The sequence below is a fragment of the Diuraphis noxia genome, unplaced genomic scaffold, assembly GCF_037042655.1.
Source record: "Diuraphis noxia isolate RWA-SAM2 unplaced genomic scaffold, SU_Dnox_SAM2 contig0002, whole genome shotgun sequence".
Classification (NCBI taxonomy): domain Eukaryota; kingdom Metazoa; phylum Arthropoda; class Insecta; order Hemiptera; family Aphididae; genus Diuraphis; species Diuraphis noxia.
The window spans coordinates 66874710-66893112 of NW_028301712.1; positions in this window are offsets into that span (position 1 = coordinate 66874710).

Genomic DNA, 18403 nt, shown 5'->3' on the forward strand with positions numbered 1-18403 from the left:
TTTATAGGTATTTATGATCCAGCAGTCTAATTACACGTTCCGTAAACATAATTCAAATATATATGTATGGGGTACTGCAGAGCTAGTATCATAAGTAACTAATAGTTATAGAGTGTATATATACCATATTTTTGGGACATATACCTACGGTATATCTCTATGATCTGTCACATTGCTCGGTTATAGAAAGGATGTCGAATCCGTAAGTTCTTTGAGTTTTTTCAAGTATGACACTTTTGGGTATCTTCTAGTTCTTTTCTCCAAAATCTTCCATCGAGATATTCCTTATAAGTAGGTGCCATTATGTCTAAACAAGTGTCCTGCTGCATGTTGATTTCGTTTTCTTCCTTAAATTGTACCTAACTTTTCTCACATACGTTTTGTAACATTCTCTTTTTTTATTTCCCTTATTCAACTCTTGATGTTTTGATACTTTTCCTACAGATCTACAAATTATATTATTATGTGCATAATAATCAGCTGTGCGTATAATATACACGTTTTTTGGCATTCAGTGTAATTTGCCTAATATTATTAAGTTATATTTTGTGATCGTCGCTAAAATTAATCCTATGATGACGTTTTCCCGAACAAATCTCGTAAAAACATTATCCAAAAATTATACCACATATTTTGTAGATTTTAATTTTGACGTGCTTCGCATGAACAGAATATAATAATAATCCGAATAAATATTCGAAACTGGTTTGAGAGTGCGAGCCCCATTCGACTACGTATAAGTTGTGTTATATAGGGGACACAGTGGCAGTCGTAAAAATATAATCTTCTTTTTTATGCAAGTTGTGTGTGAGTATGATATAGGTAAACTCGACGACCCATAAAACTCGCTGGTTGTTATCACACCTTCATCGTCGCGTCGATCTCAGACTATTATGTTAGATACCTATATACGAGTGCTTCAATGTGCATAAAATGTTTTACATTGTGTGCCGTCTGTGGTGTAAAAGACTCGTTTATCATCGATAATATAGTGTCGCGGGTCCAGTCATTTTTATTTGCCTTGTTTTATATATTATCACTATTATGTGCGTAACAATCAGCTGTGCGTATAATATATATATATATATATATATATCAAACGTGCGGAATAACTTACTCATCGTTTTTATTATTTTCGTTGCGGCGAGGGGTCAAGGACGTACGTATCGTCAATAATAATATATATTTATTGGGTGTATTCTTATATTATTACTATTTATTTTTTTATTATTATATGGACTATGGCAGACTATGATGATGATGATAATATTATAAAATATAATGAATGTATATTTGGGTACAACAAAAGCATATGCCGTTTGTCGACGGCATATAAAACTACCACCGTCTAATACTCTGATAATCCAATAATGTAGGTAAATTATACATATATATATATTATGTATATGCCTATACTCTATAGATACTTATACCTATTTATTGTGTTCTGTACTTAGAGTATGTTTTATAGGTATATGTCGATTATTATTTATTATATTGTGTAAACCCGTTATTTGTAGATATTATAAACCTTCGTGTCCCGCGATTAATATGAATGGAGTGCATAGGTACTTTTTATTGGCCTTAATAAACAGTCTAGACCGTACACCTATTCAATCGTGTTATTGTAGCAGTGCCAATGTACTTTACATCTTAACGTGCAATTTAATCGGCTTAATGAATCATAAGATTCGATTTCGTTTTCCGAGTCTTAAACTCTTAAATCGATAATTCCGCATTCAGGTGAACATAGTTTTGTATCGTTTAGTCAATGTCGTTGACTCGATTTACCTATTATACTTGTATGCAATGCCAATCAATAAAAATGTAATCAAACAATTTTCTGTTATACCACCAATGTTTATAGAAAGTTAAATAATATATGCATGGCACGGCTCAAGCGTTTAAACACACCTAAGCAAACTTAAGTTTTGCCGGCTCTTATATGCAAATGTTACATAAATTATTTTTAAATGCCACTTGTTGGAAATATTTTTTTTTTTTGTAATTCAATAACTAATTAAAAATGAAATTGATAGTTTGTATAGACGTAAACGTGTACAATGTAGGAATAGTTTAAAGAGTCGAAACGATTTAAACGGATTATAATATACATCAATGTACCTAATATAAATTCCCCCACGGTGCATACCTACCACGTAATTCGACGTGCGACAACGATCCAGTCTCCATCAGTTCATCGATCCTCCGACCCCACCGTCGTGGCACCATACCCACCGCCTTATGAACGGCGTCTAATATATATGCGTGATGATATTTAAGATGGCCGCCAACACAATATCCAGATGTACGTGTGTGTATTATAGTATTACATACTCGAAATCACCGCGACATCCAATACGCGTCCGTTTGTCGATCATCCGTTAAGATTTTCAACTTCCGCTGCGGTATTTAGAAAAAAAAATCAACACGGCTCTTCTAAGTCCCATTATGGGTCACCCGTATGTAATATTATGTGATAGGCACTATACGGTATTCGACTCGGCTAAGCCTTCGAACACAAAGACCATAATACGCATTTCACACTTGTAAGAAAAATTATATAAACACTTGACATATACGATTTTCACACTTGTAAGAAAAATTTCACAAAGGATTAAGCAATCACTTAAATCTATACAGGTACCTATAATAAGGATATGAAATGAAACTGGGGTAGATATCGCATATTTCTGTCTCTTTGAATATATATACCTAACCTTATATTATATTCTCATTTTAGAATTGCCTGTAGCTATATATATATATATATAATCCCATCATCTCCATTGTCCGTGGTCTTTGTATCATTTTTGACTTACCTATACTTCTTGAGCAAATAGATTGTGGATAAAATTTAAAAATAAAAATATTTTTCCATTGCAAACGAACACGAATGAGTCCGACTACCGTCCAGACTGCATCAAGCAATATAAGGATTAAAGGATATTAGTGAGATTTATGTACATCGTATAAGGTTTTTACCATATTATATGCATGATAATTAATAATTCTGTTACATGCGGTCCAACATAAATATTATATAAAATTATTCAATTTTTGTTTAGAAGGAGCGTACAAAATAAATTTGGAAACTCGCATTCTCAAAAACCAATTTTATTATAGTCACTGTTGTACTTATATAGTCGACTATTGGTCAACACGAAATTATCGAGACCTTAAATTTTTTCCCGATCCCTAGAATTTTGAGTTAAACCTAACCAAATCCAACTGAATTATAATGTATGGTAGATACATATAGTATCATCTAGAGTCTAGACACAGACAATATTTCTATATCGTTACAACTTCTGCGGAAATTATAAGTTTATTATACTGTTATTAATGAAAATTATGTGTCTATATAATTATAGAGGTGTATACTTTAAACGATGCATGCCTTAACATTATACATAAATATAATATACATATTTATTAAATATTCACACATATGTATATACATATATATTATATATTACAAATCACTATTTTATCAGCGATATATTATTTGAAATTAATTATTCGGTATATTTTACAAAAATCTCGCGACTGTTTAATATGCAAAGTAAATTGTATATGCATTATGCGGGGTTAACGTCGTAAATTAAATTTTATTGTAACTGCGCGTATAATATAACATGGTTATGATTTATATAATTGAATAATTCTGCAAAACGAAATGTTGCCCATGTATAGGTATAGGAAGGTATTATACAAGGTGATTCTTTTAGATGGGTACACTAATTATCTCGAAAAGTATTTACTTTTTTCAAAATATTTTTTTTTACATGGTTTCAAGTTGTTAAAAAACCAACGTTTTTATTAAAAAAATATATTTTTAAATATTTTTTATCCTTATAGTTTTTCAAGTTTTTTACTTTTTTGAATGACAACATAGTGTTTTAATTTCATATTCCAAAGCAAAATATTTTTCTAATTATTTTGATTCATAAAAATCGAATTTAGGACAAGTAGTTTATGAGTTATGTATTTAAAGTTTAGACAAGCAGAGTAGCGGACAAACATTTTGCGGGGTAACCCCGTACCACACCACTCTGCCAATCTAAACTTTAAATACTTATAACTCAAAAACTACTAGCCCTAAATTCGATTTTTATCAATCAAAATACTTAGAAAAATATTCTGCTTTGCAATATGAAATTAAAACTCTATGTTGTCATTCAAAAAAGTAAAAACTTAAAAAATGATAAGGATTAAAAATATTTAAAAAATATAAATTTTTAATAAAAACATTGGTTTTTTAACAACTTGAAACCATGTAAAAAAATATTTTGAAAAAAGTAAATGCTTTTCGAGATAATTAGTGTACCCACTTAAAAGAATCACCCTGTATAAGTACCTATATTAATACAATATACAAGCACGGGTTACAAATTTAAACGACTATAATTTATTTTACTTTATTACTTATAATAAGCAATTAAATCAAATTGTTGACGTTATTTTAAATACCTATCATAAATTGCTCATTTTACTTCATCCAGATTCTATTTAAGTTAATCGTTTTTGAGTTTTAAGTACTTAAATTATGATTAAATAAATTACAAAGAACCTACCTATATATTTATTGAATTTGAAAGCACCTATCGTAAGGTAACTATCTTACTACCTACATAATATTCTAGTGTGTTTCATACTATAACGTATAGAAGAGTCGTTTGAATTACATAATTATTCAATATAGGTACAATGATCATAATTTTACGAATGTTCTGATCATTCTTAATCAAAATTAATGTCTTTAAAATTTTTACTCAAGTTTCTATGGTTAGTTCAAATTTTAGTAGACATATTACATAGATGCATATTTAATTACGAAATAAGCGGGATTAATCTCGCATTAAAATATATTTAATCTTAAAAATGCTTTTTTACAAAAACACTGATCACGTGTCTGACCGGTCGAATGATTATCATAATATACGGTTGTATATTGCCTATGATGACACATCATTATCGTCCATTAGCTCGTAGAAACATAGTTTTGTTTATTTATCACCGTAAATAATTTCACATATAGCTTTTTATACTTTAGATTGAAACCCTGATATTTATAATGTATTGAACAATTTATGTTAATCAATGTTCTAAACACATTTAATAATATTTGAATGTCATTCCAATCGTATCTTTATACAGTTTATTGGTAGGTATACTTAGTTATAGGATATATCTAAGTGACCTAACCTACCCGGCCTATCTTGCTGTGTACAATAAATCTTAGTATAGTTTTATATAATAAACAAAAGAAAATTTAAACATATTTCTATACATAAAAAAATAAAATTGTGCATTTCAAAATATTATAAAAGTGGAAAACTGATAATCGTCATCGACAAACATTATAATATTCTTATTTTTCGTGTTAAGCATAAAACAGACGAAAAGCATAAGTGCGAATTCAGTCTAATGTATATTTATAGCTTGAGGTGATTTAGTTATTCAATTTTGGGTACTCAAAATGTGAAAATGTTTTGGATTTGAAATGCAAACAGTGAAGTGCTTTGCCCTCTACCATTCAATAAAGCATCCATGTGTGTTATGTCATGTCATGTCGATATTCGCGCGCAGAAGAGATACATATGACTGTTTTTATCACATATTGTAGGATAATGTAACTTGTATGGAATAGATCTGGTGATCTGGGTATTTTAGTATAGTAATATAGACATATAGTAGGTATAGGTACACAAGTAATAGCCTATATACTCCGTATCGATCAAACAAGAATTCACTGATATTATTATTTATTTGGCAAGCTGTTATATATAAGCTGATGATGATCAAGTATTTTATAAAAAACGTCATCAGAAAATATACTACTTTTCTAATATTTAATTACAAAAATGAACGTGCACTGACAGCCCTGCCATCGCCATAGCTAAGCATAATACAATCGCAGCTTATACTAATTCTGAAAAGGGAAGGGCATAGTGGAATATGCTGTTAAACATAAGTGTACTACCTAATATTATTATTATCATAGTATGTTTTATGTAATGCCTACCAATAATAAAATAATATTACAATATTTATATCGATATTTTCGTTATTTCATATGAGCGTTTTATAGAACAGCGAACATCATTGTCGCCTTTTAACGAAGTGTTCATACACGCATAGGTATTATATTATTAAAAATATCGAAGACGTTATTATATTGAATTACTCACTCACTTCGCCTCTCGTCCATTATGTCTGTCCTATGAAATACGCGTGTGACTACATAGATACCTATTATGTGTAACACGAGAGTGTTATTTATAAATATTATTATAATAATATATAGGTGCGTATAATACTGTCATATAGTATTCAGTTAGTATAAGAAAAAAACTTTTTTCACTGGTCATATAGCGCTGCACATTGTAAATATTAGTCGTTCGGGTTTCGTATAATTTATAATAACAATGTACAGCACATATCTAGTCGGAAGACGACAAAAGGGCCCACACTTAACAAAACCACTGCGAGAGGTCTTGGAATATAATAAATTACGACTGGCGTCCATGCGTTCTTTTGTCGACGGAACTAACCTTGAACCTTTTTTCAGTCATTTTTTCAACCATTGTTTACGGAAGGGACTTGACCTCGGCGATGTCTAATATATTATAATGATTCTTTTAAGACGTTTATTTTTTTTGACACTTTCGTTTTTTCTCCTCACTTGTTATTACATATATCGTCGTATTATCCACGCGCGTTCTATGTTATTTACTTTTGTGTTCATTTTTAAAAGCATATATTACATGAGAAATTGGTTCCATCTTATTATAAAATGTTGATTATTATATGCTGATTCGACGTAAGTTTTGTTTTGAATTAAATTTACATAAATTTATAATACCTTATACAGTATTTTATTATACATTTGACGTACATAATATGAATTCTCAATTTACATGTTGAACGGGTATCGATTTTTTGTATTTGTTTTCCTAGTATACATTTTACTATTTAAATATGATAATTTGTAAGTTTTGAAAATATATATTTATATATATAATAAACTTTTTGAATTCATCTTGGTCAATAATGTATTATTATTTGACAAAAATGGATGACTTATACAATTGTGCACACATATACATATATATATATATATATATATATATTCTTGAAGCTTAAATATAGGGCTTTATTCTTATATATTTTATAACCGTATGACATGTATAGGATTTTGCCTTGTAAAAATGAGTTCAGTTTTAAATAAAGAGGAATAAACCTATAAACACTGTAAAAAATATTTGGTATAAAAAGTATATAAACTGCGTTGCGACGCACAAAAATCCAACTTCTATAATGTACAACCAATCGAAAATATTTTCAACCCTTGATTTGAATAAATTTAAACTGTTTTAGGTTTTAATTCATGCAAAAATTACATATTGTTTTCGTTGAAAACTGCTAAACGATTTAATTATATATCTATAATATACTATTACTATTTACCATTTATTATTTATTCTAACTCAATATTTCGTATCATATTATATTATATATACATTACATACGTATTTATAAATTATTATATGTCTTATGTGTTATACTATTATGTAAGTTTAATTTATATATTATAATATAAGTAGCTATAGTTACTATATATAATTATTATTTGATGATAATTCAAAGACATTTACAATCAGATCGTTCATATGTATATTTAAGTTTATTAAGACTTTAACGACAAAAATGTTTAGTCTAAATTTGATCAAAAGTTAAACAAGATAAAGCAAATATATATAGGTACATTACATTTTGGTGTGAATTTTACAAAATGTTTATTATTATTTACAAATTTACAATAGATAGTTTGAGTTTATATTAAGGAAGAATGTACTGCGTTCTTATTTTATTATCTGTACCTATTTCATAGACATATTGATAATTGTATGGTTCACTGAAATCGCTTATATGCATTTATAAATTATACGTATTCATATGGTTTTATATATACATAATACTAATAAACTATTAAAAGTTGGTAATGTATGCGTACGTTAACAGAAAATCAAACTATTGCTACTTGCTAGAGGTTTCCAAACTGTGTTTTACACGAGTACCATTTATGTTTATTACTGATCAGATAGTTTTCCTAATGAATAAAAACAGGACTGTTTTAAATGTCTAGGGGTAGTAGGTACATATATGTCAAAATGGTATCTATATATGGAATTAAATAAATATATTAGGTACAAGTTTTTAACGGTAGTGGGAGATGTATTATTGGGTACATACACCACGAATGTCGAAGATAATAAGGTTTATTATCATATTATATTCGGTGAATCGGGAGAAAATATAATAGTAAAAATAATATTACCTAGATTCACGACAAAAATGATTTTATTTTCTATCATGTATTCGTGTGAACATTGACATACTTGTATGTTTAACATGTTTATATTAAAATGAATTTGATGTATTTCATCAACGGTAGAACTACGTTTTAAATATTTATGTACGTGTTATGTAGACAATAGATATGTTGTAATTTCTATCACTCAATATTAAGATCGTTTTTGCCGAACTACGGTACGTCGTTATTGTGTGCGTTAACATGTACCTACGTTTTCACTCGGATTCGGGGCCAATAAAATCCGGAGATAAAGTCGGGTACGCGCCTATAGTGATGTAGGCACATGGGTATTTATGTATACGTATATACTGTGCAATGTGCATTGCGTATTATATTACTCGTATTTCTCATAGCGGTAGACGAGCAACAACTGTCTTCCTATATAATATATATGTATATAACACACATTTTATACCTATACAGTCGTGCGGCGTATATTATTTGCTGCGCGGAAAAACAAACACGCAACTAATAATGGTGCATATATATGCAATAAAGAAAACGACGAGGCGGTGGGAAAACCAACGATCCGCTTGTATAAATAAATATATATATATGGTGAGGAGTCCATTGCACCACGGCGGCGTATTTATATACATATACATAATATATATTACATCCCCCGGGGAGGAAATGGAGAAAAGCTCGTTGGGCGTACCTGCAGCAGGCAACAACAGCAGCATAGATTTCGCGGCCGGAAGCGTCTTAAACCGGCTACGCCGCCGACGGATTTTCATTAAAAGCGTATATGCCAGCGGGTCGCTGCTAAAGCGTGGACGGAAATTGAGCGACGTAATAAAAGCGACGCCGAGTGTAATATACATATACAGACACTGCGCACCATCGCGTGTATATAATATGATATTATGTGTATTGTGTATACTTGCTATCGTCGTCGGCGCCGTTGTTGTGTATATTATTAATACTATTTTTTTTTTTTTTTTTAATACCGGAAACGCCGTGACGATTTATACAGGCGAGTTAATTTCATTCACAGCGACCCCATCTCTCCCCCCTCTCTCAATCACCCACTCAAAGGCAAGATCCGGACCCGTTAACACATCGTATGCAAGTCGCACCTGAGGGATTGTCTTTCGTTCGGAACTGCCCTTCTATATGTATATGTATAATATTATACTGAAAGAGCTATAGAGCCGAATTGCCTCTACTCGGTAGTATAGGTATATCGGTGCGTTATCACAGAAGCTTCAGCGCCATTATATAATATTATTTTTAAATATATGTTTTGATTATATTTGATTAAAAGCAGCCATGGTGTAATGTTTTACGAGAATTTTTTTTTTTTATAATGCTCCGACTTGGCGCAATCTCCTCGGGCTGAATATTATAATTTTATCATAACATTACCTTTGCAAGAACGGTAGATATATTTTTCTTTTCTTGTCTTAACGAGTTTTTCTTTATTTACAGGCATATATATTATAGCCATTGTAGGTATATCGTATATTATAAATTTACACAAATTAACTTACGGCTATAAAATATATTATATTTTTATATAGGTATTTTAAATTCAATTTCATTCCAATGTTTATTATTACATTATGCGTGCGTACATATATTATGATACTCAACAAAATTATTGGTTTTTTAATCAAGTATGATATATATTATATTGTAGGTTATGTTATAAATAATAATAATGATAATACATATATATGCCATTTGTGAATGTACACTAATATTATGTATTAGCAACCGAACGGGCAGTAGGTATAATAATAATAATAATTATTATTTTTATTATATTTTTATTAATCAGGTGGTATCGATTTACACCGGCGATGACTGACTTGCTAGATACAGCTTTCGAATGAATCTATATTCGCTATAGAATACTTTTATATTATTTCTCATTAATTTCGTATGAGACTAAGTCATAGTAAAGCGTAGATGGGTTTCGCTATTGTAATATCTGTACTCCTATGTATCTATGCAAATGTGCACGTGAAATTTCGTCGACAATTGAAAAACAAAATAAAAAAACGATTATAAATATCGCACTACATTAATTTAAAAAAAATTGCATCAGTACCTATGTTCAAATAAGTTTTACACGTTTACGAAAAATTGTATTTATATAGATAGTGTAAGTAAACATAAAGCAACTATGCTATTATAGAAGAATAAAAGCTAAATCCACTAAATTAGCCAACCTCATTTTTCAAAGCATGTCCTCATCAGAAGACTAACTAGTCAAAAAATCTAGAATAAGCTGCAATAATAAAATAAGCAAAACCTAACCTTTCAATAGTTTCATTTTGTGTCAAGCGCAATAGTCTATTTTGCCGAGGGTCTTAAATTAAAAAATTAAAAAAACTTTAATAGAAGTAAATATTTATTTATAAATAATTAATGTGTATACGATTAATACTAGAGAATCGATTCAAAGTCCACGACATATCAACGATATTATAATTGATACCTAGGTAGATGTAGTCTAAACATAGGTAACGTCACACACTCACACACACATTCACCAAGGAGAGAATGAATCATATGCAGCGATTCGTCCACGCCATAAAACGCGTCTATACACATATTGGTAGTTTTTTCAAATATTCATGCGCGCGTGTTATTCGGTATATAATATATTATAATACAAATCGAGTCAATGTATACGACTACCTTGGGGCTATTGTACCATTATATGTAATAAATGTTGAGTTTCCACCCCCCCCCCCTAAAATAAAATAAAAATTTAATTCTAAAGCTCTAAATGCCAATTCGTTGTGTTACCTATACCATATGATATAGCTTAGGTATATATGTAGTATATACAACTGCCGTCTGCAGTCACTCACACGCCCACTCACCACTCATCATTGACACCAAACGCGCGTGATGTACAATTCTGGTTGGAAAACTCCCCGGTATTTATATCTCGGTACCGGCTAGTGGCTACCGGGCTGTAGAACACTGTGCCTGGTGCATGGCCCGGTATCGCGAGCTACGATTATTATATTCCTTATTACCACACCCGATCTACTACTTATGGTACATAACTATAGATGACTCATGACTGAAATTATAATATAATAACTATAATATATAGTGTACAAACCATTTATATTTTCATTCGATTCTATTATTTTCATTTTCTATTTTCATCGAGCATTTTTTATGGTACCAAAAACTATTTAATATTCAAAACTAATCGGTTAAATAATGACATATGCATTATACGTATAAGAGATTCAAACATAAATACAACTCGTAAAGAATCGGTTTAAAATGAAAACTCTATGCCCAGAAAATATCATATGTATTATACGTCGAGATAATAATTTAATGACTTATATTAGTTGGTATATGATGTATATATATAATATACAGCTGGAAAATATATAAACATGAATTGGTGTATTGTGTAAAATGATTCTAGGTCAAACACGTGCATATGGTGTTCCCGACCGTTTTCGGTGTACAGAGATAGAAGATATTTGATAATATACGAAATCGAAAACCGTATTACGCTACGCACACACAGACACACACACACTCAGGCGCGCCCGTGCGCTGAGAGGAGAAAGTACAGAAGAGAGATGTCTGATAATACATAAGATATACGATATCGTTTTCTTTTATTTCCCGTCGGGTTTTCGGCGAACCGAATACTGCAATACTGACTTTTCCTATTATTATTGTTATTATTCCAAGAGTCATTTACCGGGAACAGACAACTTGTGTACATATACGCGCACATGCAAGCACCCTTAGAATTGAATTGATCGCGTTACGGAAATGCACGCACGCATAATAATATTATGATATATATGTATGTGTTTTTTCCATTTTCTATTTCCGCAAAAGACGCGACGGGAAGAGCAATTTCAACCAGCATTCAATATCGTACACACACACACATACATAATATGTATATGCATTTAGATATATCGATATATGTGAATATAAATAATACATATATATTTACAAACGCAGCAGGTGATGATATTGTTGGCGTTATTCCGATCAGGAACCGAACAATGGCGCGGGTGTAATATGGATTTATTTTTTTGTTTGTTTCCAGTGGATATGTATTGTGTTATATGCATAAAACACAAACGGTTCTTGTCAAACTTGAAATTAGTTTATAAGCTGCGGGCCACGTTCGTAATATGTGCGTATATGCAGCAAACACAAGTTCAATTTGCCTTCGTCTCACGTTCGCATATAACATAGAAACTTTATTCGAACGATAAAATTGTTTTCGAAGACTGCAGAATTCATCCATTTACAGATTTTATATACGCTGGTGTTACGCCAGATAAATCTTTTTGATTCGGGAAAACGCGTTCCGATAAAAAGCTATCTACTTTAAATAAATATTATTATCATTCGGCTTTTTCACGATTTTTTTTATAAATCATCCAGCTTTTGTGCAAGTAAATATAGTTGATGCAACTCGTAGCGTATGTATAGAAAATAATTGTAACATATTCTGAGTTGTGGATTTAAGCATTAAGATGAGATGGTGAAATATTGGATTTCGTCCTGAGGAAATGTGAAAAATCTATATTACTGATTAAATATTAATGAGGTACTGCCCTATCCTATGTTTTAATTCGTTTTAAGTTTAATCTATTCAGTATAGTTGAAAATAATATTTTTTGTAACAGTATTTTTTGACAGTGACGCGATATATTGATTTCGCTTGCAATAAGATCACGTACCTATCTATAGATAGTAACTATAATGTCATCATGCTATAATCACATAAATTTCCGATTAATCGCCAGGAGTATAATGGTATGATCAGATATTGATCAGCATCAAAACGTGTTACAGTATAACTTGTATAATATTTAAAGTGTTCTATGTTTTAAACAACATTTTTGTATATTATATACACTAGTCGTAATACATCATAACCCTATTATTGTATACCTAATTATGACTAATGAATATTATACATCGGTATTATTTAATATAATATAATATGATATTTTGTTTTCGACGAGTGGAAATATTGTACATACCTATACCTACATGGCTACATATCACAAATTATATGTGCTTTTGCCTATAGCGTATACCTGAAAATTCAAAAATATTACGTTCGTTTTTTGTTTTTTAATTTAGATCATACATGAGAGCGGGGCGTTTTCCCTATTTTGTCGTAGACTTTTGTACGCATGTGTATTCTAAACATTTTTTACCTCATCCAGTCCCCTATGTGTTATTACGTCATTACTGCAATATAATATATATTATTATGTGCGTGTTTGAAACGATAAATATTATAAAGTAATATATGCGTTCACCTCATGGCAAGCCCCTTATTTTACCCCAAAACCATCGACCAAGCCCATCAAACAAAAAATATTTCAATATAAGACAAACGGGTCTTCGTTTAATCCAGAGCTATTACTGCTTAACGTATATAAAGGTGGGTACACATTTACATTTTACACCCATTCGTTACACACAACCGTGTCTTCCGAACCTAACGTGTCACAGACGCCATAAAGTCAGTGAAAATAGCATATAAATGCATAATAATATGAAGTACTTATTATATTGATCGATGATCGCGAGTTTATGTTTGAGCACATATTGTTTAAACATTATTTACCATCATAAATTGACAAATATATCAAATGTTTTTGTATACAGATATTTCCGTATTGTTATATAGTTGAATTATGGATATTAATAATGATAATAATATATATATCTTAATTTCTGACATCTGAATTAATAATATTTATGTTTAAATCGTAAACACTCGTAGAGCAATAATTATATTAAATTTGACATATTATTATCAGCGGGATAGATATTTTATTGCAGACGAGACATCAATAGAAAGAAACGAGGAATAAAAAATTGATTTTTAGTTATTAGAATACAATAATTTAGTACTGATTTATATGATCATGTATAAAGATATATAATGTGAAATAATATGTGCTTAAGTTGTAAAATCCATGATAAAAGAATTACTATAGGTATATATATTATATACCAATATAAAATTAGGTTTAGGTACTTTTAATAAACTCAATTTTCATGGTGCCGTGTATACATGTGATGTTATTGAGTTATACATACTCTATTTCCAAGGACTATAACATAAAAATAATGTAATATATAGGACATTGATTGAACGTATTATTTGTCTATATGTTCAGTTATCGCAAAATATTATTTTCAATTGACAGTTTTTGTGCGTTAACATAAAAAGCATGCAGTAAAATGTTTATTCTCGTAATCTCGTCCGCAACTGCTTACTGTTTATGGCATTGATTTAGAGCAAAACGTTTAGTATATTAATTCAAAGTGTGTGGTATTTCATACACGCGCATATATATTGTATACAAATATGGGACTTTCTTCGTATAAATATTTAAACAAAATGTACAATTGAACCAATTTATTTCGAAATGAAGGACTTCAAATTTCAACAACTCAACAGCGTTTAAAATATTAGTAAAATAATAAACAAATGGTTTGCAAACAGAAAAATGGACAAACATGAATTTAATTAAAATTAAACTATATCGTTGCCAATTACTTTAGTTTGTTCCAAACGATATTATTTCCTCAGGATCGGCCAACAAAACTGCAGCTGTATAGTGACAGAGAAAATAACTTATTAAAACCTCCTGAAAGTCGTACCATATCAAAAGACGAATGAAGACGATTGGTGTACGAAAGTTGAATTCATATACAGAAGTATACATAAAATATTCATTAATCACGGGTGGTCGCTCCACCCATTCATCCACCCCCCCTTACCAATGTAGGAAAAATGGTGCTGGTTCGACATTTATATATTATATATATATATACTCCCCACATGCGAACTGCTCATGACTATTTATTGTGCGTGTTTTTCGAATAGTATTTGTACGTGTGCCGATTGAGTACGCGAAGATAGGATCTCATAAATCGTAATGGTAGGTATAATATATATATACCTACTATACTATAGTATCCGAGCGAGCTCACGTCAGACGAACTGCAGCAATAATGCATCATTATATGCATGACGGATACAGGGTGGGTCGCTGTTTTACCGTTAAGTTAACACAGAAATTCACCGCGACTCGCCCTGTATATTATATTATATTTTGGTTCTGAGAAGAATAAGTCGGCGAGATTAATAAATAATAATAAAGTCTACACACACACATACATAAGTCGTAAATGAATTTTGTACCGTCAAATATAGATATTATTATTACTGCAGACGAGAGAGGGCTATTCAAGCATCTATTGATATAATATATATCATATATGGTATAAGGAATACTGTAATACCGCTCAAGATCATACATACCATTATTATATACCTATACATGTTGTATTTGTTCATTGAGATGCAGTGTGGTATAGACCACGCATTACCGTCGTACTTTACCTATATGGCTATATATACATATATATACCGGACGTCTGGTGGTTTTTAATAATCATAAGAGCGTTTGGCCGTTTTCCGCTCAATAATATATATACCGATTGCATATATATATGTATAGGTCCCAGGCGATTTTCAGTTGAACTTACTATATATATATATACCACTGTATCGGACCGATTATGATGGCGGCTTGGCGGGCTAGGCGTTTCGGGACGTGTGCTTCACTTGGCGTCCGGGGAGACGTTTGTCGCGAGCGGAAACCAATTTGGCCCGAGAAAAACGGAAATCGATCAGAACTCCAACCGCTCCGTAATTTTCTATACAATATATCTACATCTGCACGTCCAGACGAGGAATATATATAATATATTACTGTACCATCATACAGTATATAATACACTCACACACACATACACACATATATGTGTATATATATGCGTATGTATGTGCATATATATAATATATCTGTGTACATAATATAGAATTATTGACCACGTCCGAAACGCGTTATCATACGTATTGCACTATTTGTTGGCAAAACGCTAACCTCACCATCGGGCTATCGTATTATACAATATTATGCCCACGGTCTTTTTCTGTTTACCATAACAGAGATGCATATAATATTATATACGCAGTATGCTCGACGACTAGCACGTTTAATAGATATATTATGCACATGGAAGTTTTGTGAGAACACACACACGCTCACTCACACGCATAGACTATATACTTTATACATATATATATTGTTATATATTATACACACTATATGGTCGTTTATGATGGATTTCGACTAAATCAATGATGACGTGAATACACTGCAGCAGTATGTATAATAATATACAGAGCGTCACAATATATATACTTGTATGACCATAATAATAATATATTTTCCTAGATAAAACCACCATTTTTATGTACATATATATATATACATAAATATGTATTATGATGATCATATTATATATTGTTGTGGACGAGCGACGATTTAGATCTGCGCATAATATAACTGGAGAAAAGTTTTCTTTGTGTCGGACGAACGTTATGCACATAATATCATATTTATACAGTACAATATAGTACAATATTATATCATACACTGTACACGTGCTGTGGCGATAATAAGAATAATATAAGAGTGTTTTGTTTTGTTCATACCAAAGTCGAATAAAAGCACAACGAGATAAGTCACGATATGTATATTATATTGTGTATATATATTATATATATCATAGTAGGTATTGTATATGATGTACAGAATAACTGTTCGATGTGACGTACATTATACGTTATATAAACGCGTTTTATGCAGACCGCTGCAGTTGTTACGCTGTAATAAGTCCCGAAGAGAAACGAAATCAGTCCGTCCAAAAGAGCACGTGCATGCTCAAACACGTCGATTACCAATCGTTACAATATAACAATATTATCTTGGTTTTTAAACAGTCTTTTTTGTTTTTATGAAATAAATAAATATTATATTATATTCCTATACGAATGATATGATTGGACCCGACCTGACCCGACCCGCAAACCAGCGTCCACACACGAATCATAATATTTTAATAACAGCAGATTTAATAATAATTATAGTTCACCATTATGCAACGATGTTTAAACAACGATTCATCAATAATTAATTGAAAAATTATTACCGTAAATTACATTTTATGAGTTATAAATAAAAGTCAATTTACCCAATCAAATAGGTTTACTCACTATTGTACGTGTACATCCTACATACATTATGGATGTATATAATTATGTAATTATAAAATTATGTCATTAAGTATTTAGGTACTCACTTTTCGTCGACTTTTCACATTTATTTATATTTTTTTGAATTTGTTTTTGTTAGTATAAATTTTTAAATTTCAATAAACGTACCTCCTGAAAAACATAAATCAATTTGTATTAGTCACAATTTATAAATTATCGACGAATATGATATTATAATGTATGTACTGTTAACTATTTTATCGATAAAACACAACATCTAGTGTTATGTTTTTATAATAAGTAATAACCACGAAAAAGTGTTTATTATTTTTGATATTCGATTAAAATGTTTATTAGTTTTTTCTTATTTCGGATTTCAGATTATATTCACAATGAAACCACTCGATAGTCATATGATATATGTTTATTATGTATAATGTCATTTTTATAATTATAATCATCTATTATATCTACATTGTATATAAATAGGTACTTATAACTAAAAAACGTCAACTCTGTCGTCGCGTCCGTATAGTATATTACTTACTATATATATTATGTCTTAACCTAGGATGATAAATTTATTATATAGATATAAAATTATTATTTTCTCAATTTGACGTTATTAATTTAATCTTAAAACATTCGTAAATAATGGGAATCTCATCCAAGTCTGTATACGAACGTATTATATGTATTCGTTCGCTGACATCTTGAAAAATCAACGAACCGGTTGGTTACATATTTTATTTTTAGGTACCTGCGAGTATAATATTATATATACATATAATATACGGGAGAGATATAATTAAAAACAATATATTATACGATCCCCGTTGTGCGCATTTTACATAATATTATTAGAAATATTTTCGTATACGCTGTGCGACGATGGCGTACGTCGGATAAATACA